Source organism: Pezoporus flaviventris, unplaced genomic scaffold (assembly GCF_033815535.1).
Source record: "Pezoporus flaviventris isolate CSIRO_AGI_PZ_B2104156 unplaced genomic scaffold, CSIRO_AGI_Pfla_v1 ptg000031l, whole genome shotgun sequence".
Classification (NCBI taxonomy): domain Eukaryota; kingdom Metazoa; phylum Chordata; class Aves; order Psittaciformes; family Psittacidae; genus Pezoporus; species Pezoporus flaviventris.
The window spans coordinates 37,852,985-37,867,168 of record NW_026892579.1 but is presented as its reverse complement, the minus strand read 5'-3'; positions in this window follow the sequence as shown (position 1 = coordinate 37,867,168).

Genomic DNA, 14,184 nt, shown 5'->3' with positions numbered 1-14,184 from the left:
TTACTCCTTGCTACCTCTAGTTTGTTCAAAATAGAAGAGCTAAGAAATAATAGCTGCAGTAATTTCTGGGAGCTAAGTTTCATTTTAGATCGATTGTTATTGCTTCAAAATTATTTGCACAATTGTGTTTTGTTTAGTGTCCAACAGCTATTTTATTCTTAATCAAATTTTTTACTTCATTTCATCTGTATTTCATTTTCATATTAAATAGAGAAAATAGGAGATTTGTAATAAATCATTTTATGCTTTGGGGAAATCAAACTAAAGTTATATAACTTTCTTTGAAATATATCATAAAAGACAATTCAGTTACAGATGAGGCATGATTGTATCTAACGGCATATTCTGTAGGGTGATTTGTTTCAATTGTCACAGTGGGACCTGTTATTGCACGGTGGTAGAGCGGGTCACTGCATTATAAACTTAAAGCTGATGCAAGGCATACATTTTTAGCTTATTTGTAAATTCAAGTATTTGGGATAAAACTGACTATAGAGACAGTGTACGGCAATATGCACAGCAGCGGCAAATGTCTCTCAATAATATACAGCTGTGTGAGGTCAGATGTTAAGGAAATTCAAGGGAGTGGCGCACTGGGACTTTGTCATATGTGCATTAGCCCAAATGAAGTCAAGGGAAAAGTATCTCAGGGTAGAAATAATTTCTATTACCAGAGGTAACACTTCAAGGACAATTAAATGTGCTGGCTTATATTCATATTGTTGTGACATAACATGTGAAAAAAAAATAAGGCAAAAAATGGTTTTGATAGAAAGCATTACAATAAATTTGCCAAATTTTCAAGATTTAAAAATTATTAGTTAATTAATGGATCAGTGACAAAAGGCTGGCTTTTCTGTTTGTTTGTTTTTTTTTTTTTTGCATTGGGTGCTTGTGACTTTCATTTCTACTTTGTCATGGGTTATAGCATTCTGCACTCAGGAGCACTTCAGAAGCACATCATCTGTTTGTGCATCCTTCTGCTGGTCCTTACCTCAAATAGAAGGACTCATCTGAATATCTCTGTTCAGTCTGCACAGAAACAAGAAAAGAAGCTCAGTATCTTATACAGTATTATCAGTTTCTGTATATATCTCAGAGGGAGTTAGTTTTCGACAATATTCAAAATTAGTGAACACATTGATTTAATTTCAATCTTTCAGCTGACCTCAGAGAGCCAGATCCTTTGTCAATTTATCCAAATACAGTAATTTTTTCAATAAAAAATTCCACTTTCCACTTTCCAGAAAGTTAATCTTAAGTGGAATCACTGGTCAAATGCCATAAGACAGCGGCTATCCTTTGTTTTCTGTAAGAGCTTACTGCTACTGGAACAGGCTGCCCAGGGAGGTTGTGGAGTCTCCTTCCCTGGAGACATTCAAAACCCGCCTGGACGCATTCCTGTGTAACATTATCTAGGTGTTCCTGCTCCGGCAGGGGGATTGGACTAGATGATCTTTCGAGGTCCCTTCCAATCTCTAACATACTGTGATACTGTGATACTGTGAAATCCTATGCTGGGATTATTAAAACACCAGCATTCAACTTCTGATATTAAGTGAGCTCAAGGAATGAGTAAAGAAAAAGAAAGGGGTTTCCAAAACTATTTTTTCCTGCTTTTTTACAACTCTGAAGAAGAAATAAGTGAAGCTGTGCTCAGAAATACAGATGTTACTGTAGTCTGTGTCATAAATATAGCAGTCTATCATAGATATATATAACCTACCAGCATCATTCTGAGATTGGAAGTAACAAGAGTAAGGTCCACTGTGTACTCTTAGGTGGTGGTTTTCTGCAATTTACCATGAATTTTTCCCAAACTCGTCATAGAAAAATTGACAGCATCATCACATTTAAACTATAAATTCTATAATTTCTTTATTTTATACATTTGCTAAAACGGCATATAAAGCCAAATTTTAAAATGTGCTGAAAACATGATAAACAAAGGTGTAAGTTTGAAGCCTTTAAAGGCAACATTAGCGTCACCCTATTCCACAAGGCATAATATTATCTTCCTCTTCAGTAAAATGCAAGAACAGAGCTGCAATTCTCTACTCAAAAGCAAGATGTTAGAAAAGAAAAAAATAAATTAGCAACTTGCTTATTTTTATAACTGCTTGATTAATATGTATTTTGCAAGTACTAACATCAGAATAGTTACTTATGTCGACATTTAGCTATTTACATATTAGCCTTATTGGGATAATTTAGCTATATATCGACTTGTACACTGTTTCCTCAAGGCAGAAATTCTGAAGCACTTATTAACTTGCAAAATATTGCCAAACCTCCAGGTAATTCTGTATGTTTATATACACATACCCATAAACATGTGTGTTATTTATATGCAAACATACAGGGAACCACAATACAAGGTTGTTCAGATTTAGGTCAATGTCTCTCTGTACATGATTCTTGCTTTCTTCTTTTTCTGTATCCCATGGCAATTTGGATTCAATTACCCTAGTGTGGCTTTGTGTGCAACAATACTGACTGCTGAAAAACAGCCTTCAGTACTAAGGGTCACTAACAACATCTCTGTGCAATACAGTGTCCACCTGCACTCGTACCTTGTAGGGTAAGGAAGTGATTTTTTTTCATGTCAGATTCTTAGAACAGAATTTTTCAATAATGTCAAACATCAGCAAAGTTTTCACTGCTTATAGCACCTATTAAATAACAATGCTATGCTGGTGGCAACAGCTAAAATTCTCATGAAAATAGCTTTATTGTTAGCGTACTGCCCCATTGGGCTCTTTCCATGCAGCTGACACTTATCTACTATATTTCCTACTTTTCCTTCTCATTTATCATTACTTCATTATGATAAATCTTCAAGTCACACAACTAAAAGTGCAAAAGATCTACGTGATCATTAGCATCGAAATTTTTTTCCTCCTTTCTTCCACCTAGCTTTAAATAGGCTTGAAAATGAGATTCTATCCATATATTTTGAGAACTACAAAACATTACCAGCTTCTCAGTTTCACTCTTAATCTTGGCAGGGGTTACAGGTATTAGTACCACAAATACTTTACAAATTATCTCTCCCCCTCCACATGAGATTTAATGTGTGAGAAGTGAGGTCTATTCTCTTTCTCATCTTTACATCAGGGGGAACCTGTAGAACAACTGTGATTTCTTGAATCTGAAAATGCAAAAAATTTTGCAATACATGCAAGGACTTCTCTGCAGTCCTTGACTTCAGTCTTGCCATATGATTTCATTACTAAAATCATACAGATTTAAATTTTTAAAATTCTTGTTGAGTTCACTTATTGTCCTGTGGACTTCTGCTATCTTTTTTCCTATGGAAATTTCTCTGCCTTACCTAGTCTTGAAGCTATTATCACCTCCTCTAACATTCAGTATCTCACTGCTTTTTCAGTTCTTTCCAATAGACTGTGAAAATTTAAAGGATGGAAGTTACTAGCGATGACAACCATCTAGGAGCTGCAGATAGAAACACTTTCCCATTTTGAATGAACTATTTATTTCTGCCTATTCTATATGTACCTGACAGCCTGTCTGTTTTTTTCTGAAGCCAGGTCATCTAACAGGTCAATCTATTACTGCTCTGAATTGAGTCTGCTTTGTGGAATTGTTTGTTGCACAGACATACATGTTTGGATTCATTCTCTGCTGCCCTTCTTCAGTTTCACTCACATTTTCTGGATTAAAAAAAAAATAAAAAATGAAAGATTGTTAGGTTTAGATAATCACTGCATCATTTTCATACCCAGAAAATGAAAACTGCTTTTCACATTGCAAAGGAATATGTGCTTTAAATATTACTGTATCAGAAGGCCTTAAGGATATAGTATCTATAGCAGGTACTATATGAGGTACCATTTTCTCAACATGACCTTACACTCTATAGCAACTCACATCTGTCTAGACTGAGAAGGCTACAACAATGCAGGTAATTGTTAGTTTTATGCCTTCTTCATAGAACCATATGATTAACATCTGGCTGCAAAAGATCCACACAAACTAAATGCAGATGAGGTATAAATAATTTGGGGCTAACAAAGTTTTCTGGGGGATTAACCTAAACCATTACTTCATATTGAGTGTAGTGATCATAAAGTGATTGACTGACATGAATAACTCAGTGAACCATCTCCCTCATGAGACTTAGTTACGATTTGCCCTTCCCAGATCACAAGTTTCTCCATCCTTACTCCTTTCTCTCTTTCCAAGATTGAAGCAAACTTTTAAAATTCCTTCCTTAAGTCTTTCTAGAATATAAAAACCTTAAAAGAAGATTGATAACACAGAGAGGGTTTCAGTGTTTTAATACCTATGCCTTTTCATGATTGGAACTTTTCCCTCATTTTACAGACCCAAAATGTTATGCCACCTCTATTGACTCTGTCCTGTACTACTTCCCAGGTAGCCTCACAGTCATGTAGCACTTTCCTCAGACAGTGTTTCTGAGCATTGACTCCTGTCAAGAATAATGATGAAAAGTTAAGGAGGGTACAACTCTGAAGCATTTCATAATGTATCTGCTGTAAAGCAGTACTTAATCTGGGGTAGAATTGTTCAGAAGAGGGAAAACAGTTAATAGCTGTGCTAATCATCTGAAATGTTTATTGAGTACATCCACAGAATGAACATGCATTCTGATATACCATACAACATAAATTATAGGTTTCTTGCTTCAGGCACTTTCTGGCCTGAAGTAATTGCAATAATGTATATGGTAAATTTATTCCCAGCTGTTGCTTCAGCAAAGACAAATGATAATTAAAAAAACAAACAAAAAAAAACAACCCCAAAAAAAACAGTGAACTTAACACTGTTAGAATGAGGAGAATTTAGCCAAAATCAGCAAGCACCAGATTCACAGACAGACAAATGCTGAGTGCAGCATGAGCCAAAAGCTCAGCTTTTGGCTGCTTAAGTGGGATTTCTAATCCTCATTGAGACATTTAAATTATAATTAGAGTTCTTTGCAACCTGAACCACTGCATAGGCAGGACAGAAAAGTAAGAAAAACTGTTAAGTTTGCAGTGATACTCTTCCCTTGCAGAAGGGTAGCCCTGGGTTCTTATCTCTGTTCCTGATGGTTTTGCACCATATCTGATGTCTTTTTCTTTAATTTAAATGTATAAGCAGACTCTGGAGCATATGTTTGTCACGCATCCCTTCTTCTGCCATAGTCAAGTAATTTCTTTGATGTGGTTGGCAAATCAAGTTCCTTCTTGCATGTTCACTCTCTGACTTCCTGGAACAATAATTTTCTCGTTCTCTGAAAGACTTGTGCCTGCTTCAACAGCTGTGGTGGAGTTTGACTGTGTTACAATCACAGCTATACAACATCTGTCTGGATCACCAGCTTCAGGTAGGCCTTTGATTATAGAGATCCTTATAGTCAGTGATATTTTTTAAAGATTATATAGTCTTTACAATTTAACTATAAATGTCCTGTTTGATACTGGGCAAATAGTTTCAGGTCAGCTACTCAAAGATGTCTAGATTCTTATTGAAGCCAGAAGTTATGTGAGTTTTAGGCAGCAAAACTGAGGATATCAGTTTCATCTTTTTTGCTCTTACTTTTTCCATGGACACAGAAAGGATATAACATTTCCCTTCACTAGGACAAGACATAAAGAATGAATGCATTACAAATTATGGGGCACTGATATCATAATCATAGAGGTTGTAAAAAAACTCAGCTTAAAGAGCTTTCTAATGAACAAGTCCTGTTTTCATTTGTGACTTACTTAGAAAACAATGCTTGTTAAGTTGTATCTCAACTACACAAGATAAATTAGAAAGTGCAAGTCAATGCCTTCCCCCATCCCCTTTCATATTGTTGTCTCTAGACTCATTTTAATAGGTTGTGCAAGCTTTTTTTAAAGGTCATAAGTACTAGTATATCTTAGGGGAAATCCAGTATTTTGCAAGGTTGCCTTCTCACTGGTTTTCTGACAACCATGAAAAAGTGTCAGCCTCAAAGAAAATGCCAAAAATATATAACTAAGAATGTTATTTTGTTATCGTTGTTCAGTATTCTTGTCCTTTGCATGATACATTAGAAGAAATGTCAGTTTTGCATGTTTATTATTAGCAGCTCTCTGTCTTTTATTTACTTTCCATGTCATGGCTATCATTTTCACTTGTCAGCTATGGAGATGCAATAAGTTACCTTTTACTCTTCCTTACCAGTCGTATGGTATTTCAGACTCTACACATTAAAGTTTGCATATTTTCTTTTGTTCTGTGATTTAATGTTTTTGATTTCACAGACTCCTCAAATCATAGAATAGTTAGGGCTGGAAAAGAAGTTAAGATCATTTAGTTCCAACCCCGCTGCCATGGGAAGAGACAACTTACACTAAAAATCAAATCCTATTTCAAAGCAAATGCACCAAAAAAAAAACTAAGACCTTTCCTCCCTTTCTGCCTAACACTCCCTCCCCTTAATTCTAAGACAACAGTAATAAAATGAAAAGAAACGTACCCTTTTTTTTTTTTTGGCTGAAAATATCTCAGCAATGTCAGAAGAGTGGGATTTCTTTTTTTTTCGATTTAAAACATTATAGCTCCTCATTGCCATTGATCCAAATTGGATGCTGAATTAATAATAACTTCATACATAGCCATTTTTTTCCCAGAGTTAGGAGATAGTCTCTCACACTGCACTTGAATCTTAAGCCTAACTGATACTGAACACTTTCTATTATCAAACACTTTCTACTACCACTACTGAAAGACAGACTATGGAAACAGTTTGCGCAAGCAAGAACTTGAAGAAGTAACTTACACAAAGAGAGAATTCTGTTCAAATCATAGTCAGATGGGGTGGTAAATCTGGAGTTATTGCTTGTATTACGAGGTTAAAAATGCCATAGTCATGATACATGTTGTAAGCTCATTCTTGTACAAGTCTTCATGAAAAATTTTTAGACTATTGTACTGCCAGATGATGTCAAATCTGGTATTTTTCATTTGTAACACAATTTTGTGTTAGATCATTCATTGTATGACTTCTCATAGCTTATAAAACTCAGATGACGGTATAAATCTGTAATTAATCACGTACTGTGTATTCTAGATAATGCACCACCTAACCGCTGTGTGCTCATGCCTGCTCCTCATCAAACTTCTACATTTGGGTGATACCACAGCTCACTAATTCAATAGCAGTGCTTGTGCCACTGTGGTCTTAATCAGCTGCCTCTCTGAGGACTGAGGAATGGGAATGGAGATTGCAATAAATCCCATAAATGGTGCAAGGTCACTGTCCATAGCTTCAGAACTACTGAACTGAAGGATATGGCTTCACAGAACTGAATGTAGACTAAACCTATGTAACTAATTGGAGTGTACTTAAAAGGCATAGATTTTTCTTAGCAGAGAATTGCATGGCTTTTCCAAATCATTCTACAAAGATGCACAGTAGGAGTCTGATACTCCATTAAGTTCTACAGGACAGACTCAGAGGAAAAAGAAAATAAAAAGAAAAAAAGAGAAAGAAAACCAACCAAAGAAACAAAAATCAAATTTTAATTCATTTTCTGTGAGAAAATATAGGAGTTTAAAATAATCACAAGGGAATAAGGGAAAGATAAAAGACAATGTTTTCTTCTTGGTCTATTTTCTGCGACCAATTTCCTTATCCTTCCATATAACTCCAAAGTGAATCCTCTTTTAAAAACTTGTCAAACACTGTTTATCAAAGGAATAGAATATTAAAACAAGAAAAGACTTGGGGAGATTATCTCTTCATAAAGGACCCAGACTCAGAAAAATATACTGTAGGACTGGGTTACAGCGCAGGAGCTGGGCCATGGTAACCGTTCCCATCCCCAGTCTCGGCCTGCAGCAAGGGTAACTGGGCTTACCAAGCCCTGTGTGCTACACAGAGTAAGAACATGCATATGGACCAAGACCGGGATTCATCTGATAGGCTGTCATTCATAGTTGTGTCAGTTAAGTACATGCTTAAGATTGTAAGCTGAAAATTTTATTAAAAATCACAAAGCTTTGCTGACACATATGACTAAAACACTTTTTAAAACTACCTCTTTACAACTCTCCTCAGCAAAATGTCTCCTGGCTAGGTACTAGGGAGATATTCTGAAGGTGGTAAAATAAACCAAACCAAAAAAGTAGCCAGTAAAAACAACAATAAAAAAATCACCCAAGTATGAATTATCTGTTTTTCATTTCCCAGGGTGCTGAAATAACATTGGGTAGATAAGAATGTTTCTTTATTTCCACCCCTATACCTTCACTCAGAAACAGTGCCACAAAGTATTTATTAGCAAAATCCACATATTCACACCTGTAAACCAGATGTTGCTGAGCACATAAATGCAGCCACAGTAATTCACACATTGCTACTACATTATAGGCTAGTAAATCATTACACTTTAATGGTTAAAAAAATAGTAAGATAATAATAGAAAATCTCTCAGCAACTGTCACTGTGGCTGTGACATACTGTGACACCATCACTAGACAGCATTAGCAATATATTAAGTCTTAGTGCTTTGGACCACAGCCAGAAAGCTTACATCACTACTTTCAGTTGGTTTTATTATGGTTTTGTTACTGTAATAATGTAGTTTACAAATCATCAATACAGGATTTTTTTAATTGTTTTTTTGTGAAAAAGGCTGAGACAGCAGTCTGAAATCTTTTACACACTGTAGCATGGAGTCAGTTAATAATGTCACATGCAGATAGAGAGAGCTAATCTAAAGAGACTGTTATTAAATTATACTGCATCCCCTGGTAGTGGAAACAGGTAGATCTGAGGTCCCTAATGTAGTGAATTAAGTTTCATTTAATAAAACCTTCATTATTTCCCAACTTTATATGAAAGGAAAACTAGAAAGGAAAACTAAATAGATTGCTTCTGGGCACATTACAGAAAGAAATCTCTGTTCCCTGAAAGTGACAATGCCCTGAACATGATTAACATTTTTAGATTTGTTAAACAGCTCCCATAGCAAAGACTGAGGTTATTCTCTTGCTATTCCAGTATCACTGATGACATTAGCAGTGCAGGACTATTTCCGAAAATACTGTCTTTAAGCAACTAGAATGAGTAATAAACATGCTGATTATCAACTAGAAAGGAATGACTACATTTTATGCCTGAAGATAGGTGGAAACCTCATCAGCCTAAGTAGATTATGACAGAGAATTAGGTCAATTTGCCGTGTGTTACAAAGCTCCTTTGTGGTCTTTGCTATCAGAAGTCACCACAAATGATCTTGCTGTTTCAGTAAGCTTCTGCCTTTTCTTCCTGTTGATCTTCAGGGTTCTATCAATTCCTTTCCTCGATCAAAACAATGAGAACTTAATAATTGTATACCTATTAAAAATTATGATCTATTTATACACAGAAACACCCATACTGAGGGAGACAGGGAGACAGAGAGACAGTTTTGAAGATTTTTCCTTTCAATACTGGAATTTAGTCATTGGGGGAGAATTATAAGGATGATTAAGTTACAGCAGTACAGTACGAATCTGTGGAACAATGAAGGAAATGCTGACAAATTATAGAGTAGGATTCTAGAAAAGTGCAATATATTTAGCTAGTTTGACATTTAGTAAAAACATTGTAGCTAATATTATTTTTTTTTCATTTCTACAGGAGTCAAATAACTTGACATGGGGTCAAGGTTGGTAAAATTTTAAGAAAAAGAAAAGAACACCACAAAACATAATAATGTATGGCCATTGTGCATCAAGTTCCCAAGTGTCATGATACTTGCCACCCAGCTTGTGAATCTGATTAGTTACACAGTACAGAATGGCATGCACCTATAGCAAGATAAAACAGCTAAATGTATGCATTCTGGAGACCTTTTGGATTTGGTGATCAACATTAATTAACCCAACTGCTGAGGACTCTTTAAGAAGCACTGGACAACCTTCTGAGACATTACCAAGAGCAGAAGAATGTGTGTGCCTGAAGCTGGTGGTTATGGTCTCATGTGAGGGAAAAGAACAGCTTTCAGCAACTACACAAAAACAATTTCTCGAAAGAATACTACAACTTTTACAAATGCTGTGACAGAAGTGATAAAGACACTTAAATAAAACTTGTGGCCATTATGCTGAAACAAAAACTATTGAGATGCATTCATTTTATGACACACTGATTTCTGAATTGCCTTCCACTGTGCTTTTTCAGATGAAATACATGTTGACAACTGTTAATGTATCAAAATTGAAGAAAATGCAGCAATAGCACATAGTGTGTAGACAACGTGGGATTTTATTTCTAAAAAGAAGCAGCATCTTACTCAGAAACTTCTCCTATCGCCTGAAACAGGGCACTTCTACAGAAGGCATTACTTGGCATAAGCAGGGGCATCTGGAAGTTTATGGTCCAAATGAAATTCCAGTTTCTACATAGCATGAATTGAAAACAGCAGTTGTAGTTCTGATTCTTTTGACATTCTAGAAGACACTACAGAGCCATCATAGTTATCATAGTTCCTTTGTTTTATTTTCTGTGAGCTGACTAGCTGGCCTTGTATGCCATCCTGGTTATTCCTTTCTCTTCCCAAGAAGATCCACTTTCAGCCTAGATTTTCCTATGGCTGTCTACCTCAGATGCACTATTCAGGACAAATCATACAACTTTGAGTACCAGAAACTAAGCATGAAAGTGCATTTTTAGGACCAGGATGATGATAAAGGCATTTTTATTCTTAGAGAATATGACGTTTGCCAGAGACTGATGGAAAGATTGAAATGTTCAGTGCTTCACCAGGTCAATCCTAAGGTCTTATGAAAGCTATAAAAACATTTTCAATCCATACACGTGTTCAATGTGGTACATTTTGTGGGGAAATATTATTTTACAATTTCTCATCTGTTTTATTGGTCATATTTAAATTAGTATATTCAAGAAAAAATAAGATATTAGTTCATTAATTGTGTCCCAAAGAGTGGATAAATAACCATTATGTAACGAGTAAATTTGCACTTTACTGCTGTACCTGGTTTTTCCTTGTGGAGGTAGCAACTTGTATGTTAGTGGCTGCTTTGTGAAATGTCTCCAAATGTAAGGTAGGCGATCACAGCTTAAATGTGAGACATTTTGAATCAAACTAAAATTAAGTTGTTTGCTATTGTGTGTATCAGAAGATAGCATTAGACCTTGCTTGGTTTGTTTATCTGAGATCAATGTCTTATATATTTAGTCATTACCTTTATGCCAACTTCTTGCAGAGTCATGAAGCATTTGTTTGGGTGAGAGAGTATCTGCAGAATCTCATCTCCTTCTGAGACACTTTCTGGAGATGTCACCCTTTATGTATTAGAAGATTGCAGTTTTCAGGCATAATAAAGTTAAGCATTTGCCCCTCAGAGCATGTCTGCAAAGCACTATGAAAACTTCATTCAGTTTTGGAGTTAGAAGCTTTGAAGCATTTTTGGTAGGCATAATCCAACTATATATATGGACTTAACATAAATGCATTTCATTTGGAAATATTCTTGTCATCAACCATTGGGATATACAGAGCAGAAAAGGCAGAATGAAAGATCATAGCAGAGCAGGGAACACCATGACGTACAATGAACAATCAGTAGCCAGACAGACAAAACTAACCTCCCTCACATGAACACACATCCAATTAAAATAATCAATTAATCTATGCTTTCTTGCTTTTCACATTTCCAACTATTATGAACAGAAGTGCAACTGAATGACCTGGGACTGTGATAGGAAATGATTGAAACTGCCTTTGCCATTTTTTGTTTCCAATTGTTCATGGCTCAATTAAGAAAACCTTTTTAATTTTAATTTCTTAAGCAAGAACCATGGGTAGCACAACACATATTTAGCTGTAAAACTAGAAGCTTTGGGAAATATATATCTCAGGCACATTGCTTTATTATTACATTTTGATTATGTAATTTGATTCCTTTTACAGCTGCCTACATCACAACTGATTCCTATTAAGCAAACAAGAGGAAGCATCTCTGCCAAATGTGTATTATCATTGCTAGGTTGCTGATGACATTACTTCAGTTTAGAGCATTTATTTGCATCACTGCCCAACAGTTGTTCATAGGACGTTTCATAACAAGATGGAGAGTGGACAAAAATTCCCAGAGCTGGACATATTCTGAGCAAATGCTTGCATAATGTTTATTCTCACTGTTTCCAGTTTTCTTATGTCAAATTAATAGGAATTTATGCTACCTTTGATAACAGGTATTGCTGTAAACAGTCTCTAAATATTCTGATGGAAGGATCAATCCAAATGAAGTAAAAAACCTTAGTAGCATTGTTACCCCTTAAACAAAGTCCAGGCTACTCTTTCCAGTTTACTCAGGATGAATTCAATTTGCTTCTGTCCTTCTTATCGATTTCCCTTTACTGTATATACAGGTATATGCATTGGAAAGCGGAGAAAACATGGAGCCACATATTCACTATCATTTTTTAACCCCTTACCATTTCACCTGCATCAGAAAAAGAGTGCATCATAATGCAAAAATCTATCTCTAATTCAAATTGCTGTCCACAATCCAAAATTAGATAAGAAGTCGAATCATAAAAAAAGTCAAAGGAAACTGGAGAAGAGGTATCTCTATTCTGTCACTCCAACATCAAGGTTCTTCCTTTTATATGGCATAAAGGTCACATGGTAGATATGAAGAACTTTACACGGGCTGTAAATCTCAACTTTTAGAAAGAGGAATAGTGTTAATCAAAACTCTTAAGAATATGAAGCAACAGAAAAGCAGAACAGTTTAAGCTGCCGGCCTAATTTTATCTCTGCAACAATGAAAGTAATATTTAAGGAGACCCTGTATGGAGAAAATTATGACTACTATCTGATGTCCAGTTCTATCTCCATGTTACCTTTATGACAACCTGCATAAGCAGTCAGGCAGAGGCAGAGATGGACAGAAAAGTGAATGCTCTGCTGGCTGGCTGCAGTTCTCCATACAGTGACTGATAATAATCAAATTCCTGTCTGGGGTCTTTATCTTGCACCAGTCTATGAAGTTATTCACTTATTATTTTGATCACGTCTCCCTGTTGCTAGTAACAATCTGAAAATGATAACATTTTCTGCTAGTTTTATTCCCTTTCCAGGGAAAGATAGGTTTCTTCCTCCTTATCCTCCCCTTTCCCTCCCCCAAAATACATATATTGGATTATTGGCCTTCAGTTGAACTCTGTAACACTCAACAAGCTCCAGTCTTTTTCTTGCTGATTAACATTTTAACAGAAATGCTTCCTGTCTATGAAAATGGTGAATTCATACACACAGCTGAACTTGTCTGCATAAGGGGTTGAATGTTTAAGAAAAAGAAAAAATACTGTTATATTGTTAATAAACTCTGGACAAAAATAGATTTTGACAAGTAAATATTCCCACAGCAAAAGAAATGAAGCCTCAGTCAAAAGCATATGAGGTAAAAGTCTTTGGGAAGCAAAGGTGGATAGGTGGATATTTAGGAGGCATACTTAGCCAGGTACTCCAACATCTATTTAAGTTTGTCACATAAGCAGTCTTTTCTTCCCCTCCTTGGTAGACTAATAGTCCAAGTTCTTCTTAATTGTTTTTAGTCATTTGTGTGACTGTGATAAAGACCTGTCTCAATTCAGGCCTTCCTTAGGAAAACCAGAGTGAACCATTTAATGAAATAGAGTGTAAATGTAACCATACTAGGTTAAGTATAGGTCTCTGAGTGTGTTTAAAGTGAACTAGATCTGCCCAGCAGACAAGTTTAAGTTGGCTGCTCAACATTTGAGAGTATTTGACCCAAGTTTTGGGTCTGACAGTACTAATTGTTAATCATTAGTTCCCAGTAACATTCAGGGACAGACAGCTGAAGATCTAGTGTAAATATCTTAAAGTCAAAGTGCAGTGGAGAAATAAAGCTTTAGAAACAGCCTGTCTGCCTAGGATGGCCACAAAGAACCATAATTTTTCCCCTTTCCTTCAGTTTCAGTGCTCCTCACTAAACAAAACCAAGTTTTTTGGAGGAAAGCACAAGTGTTTTTGTGCTTTTTTGAAGGAAGCACAAAAGTTTGCAAAGAAGTTTCTGTCCTTAATTTCTGAAAGGGAAGTCCTTAGTTTCTGAAGGGGAAGACAGCTGTACTGCTTTAATTTCTGGTGGAAGCAAGATTCTGGCCTATCACTGATTCCAACCTCAGTCCATCGAAATTTTAGAAAG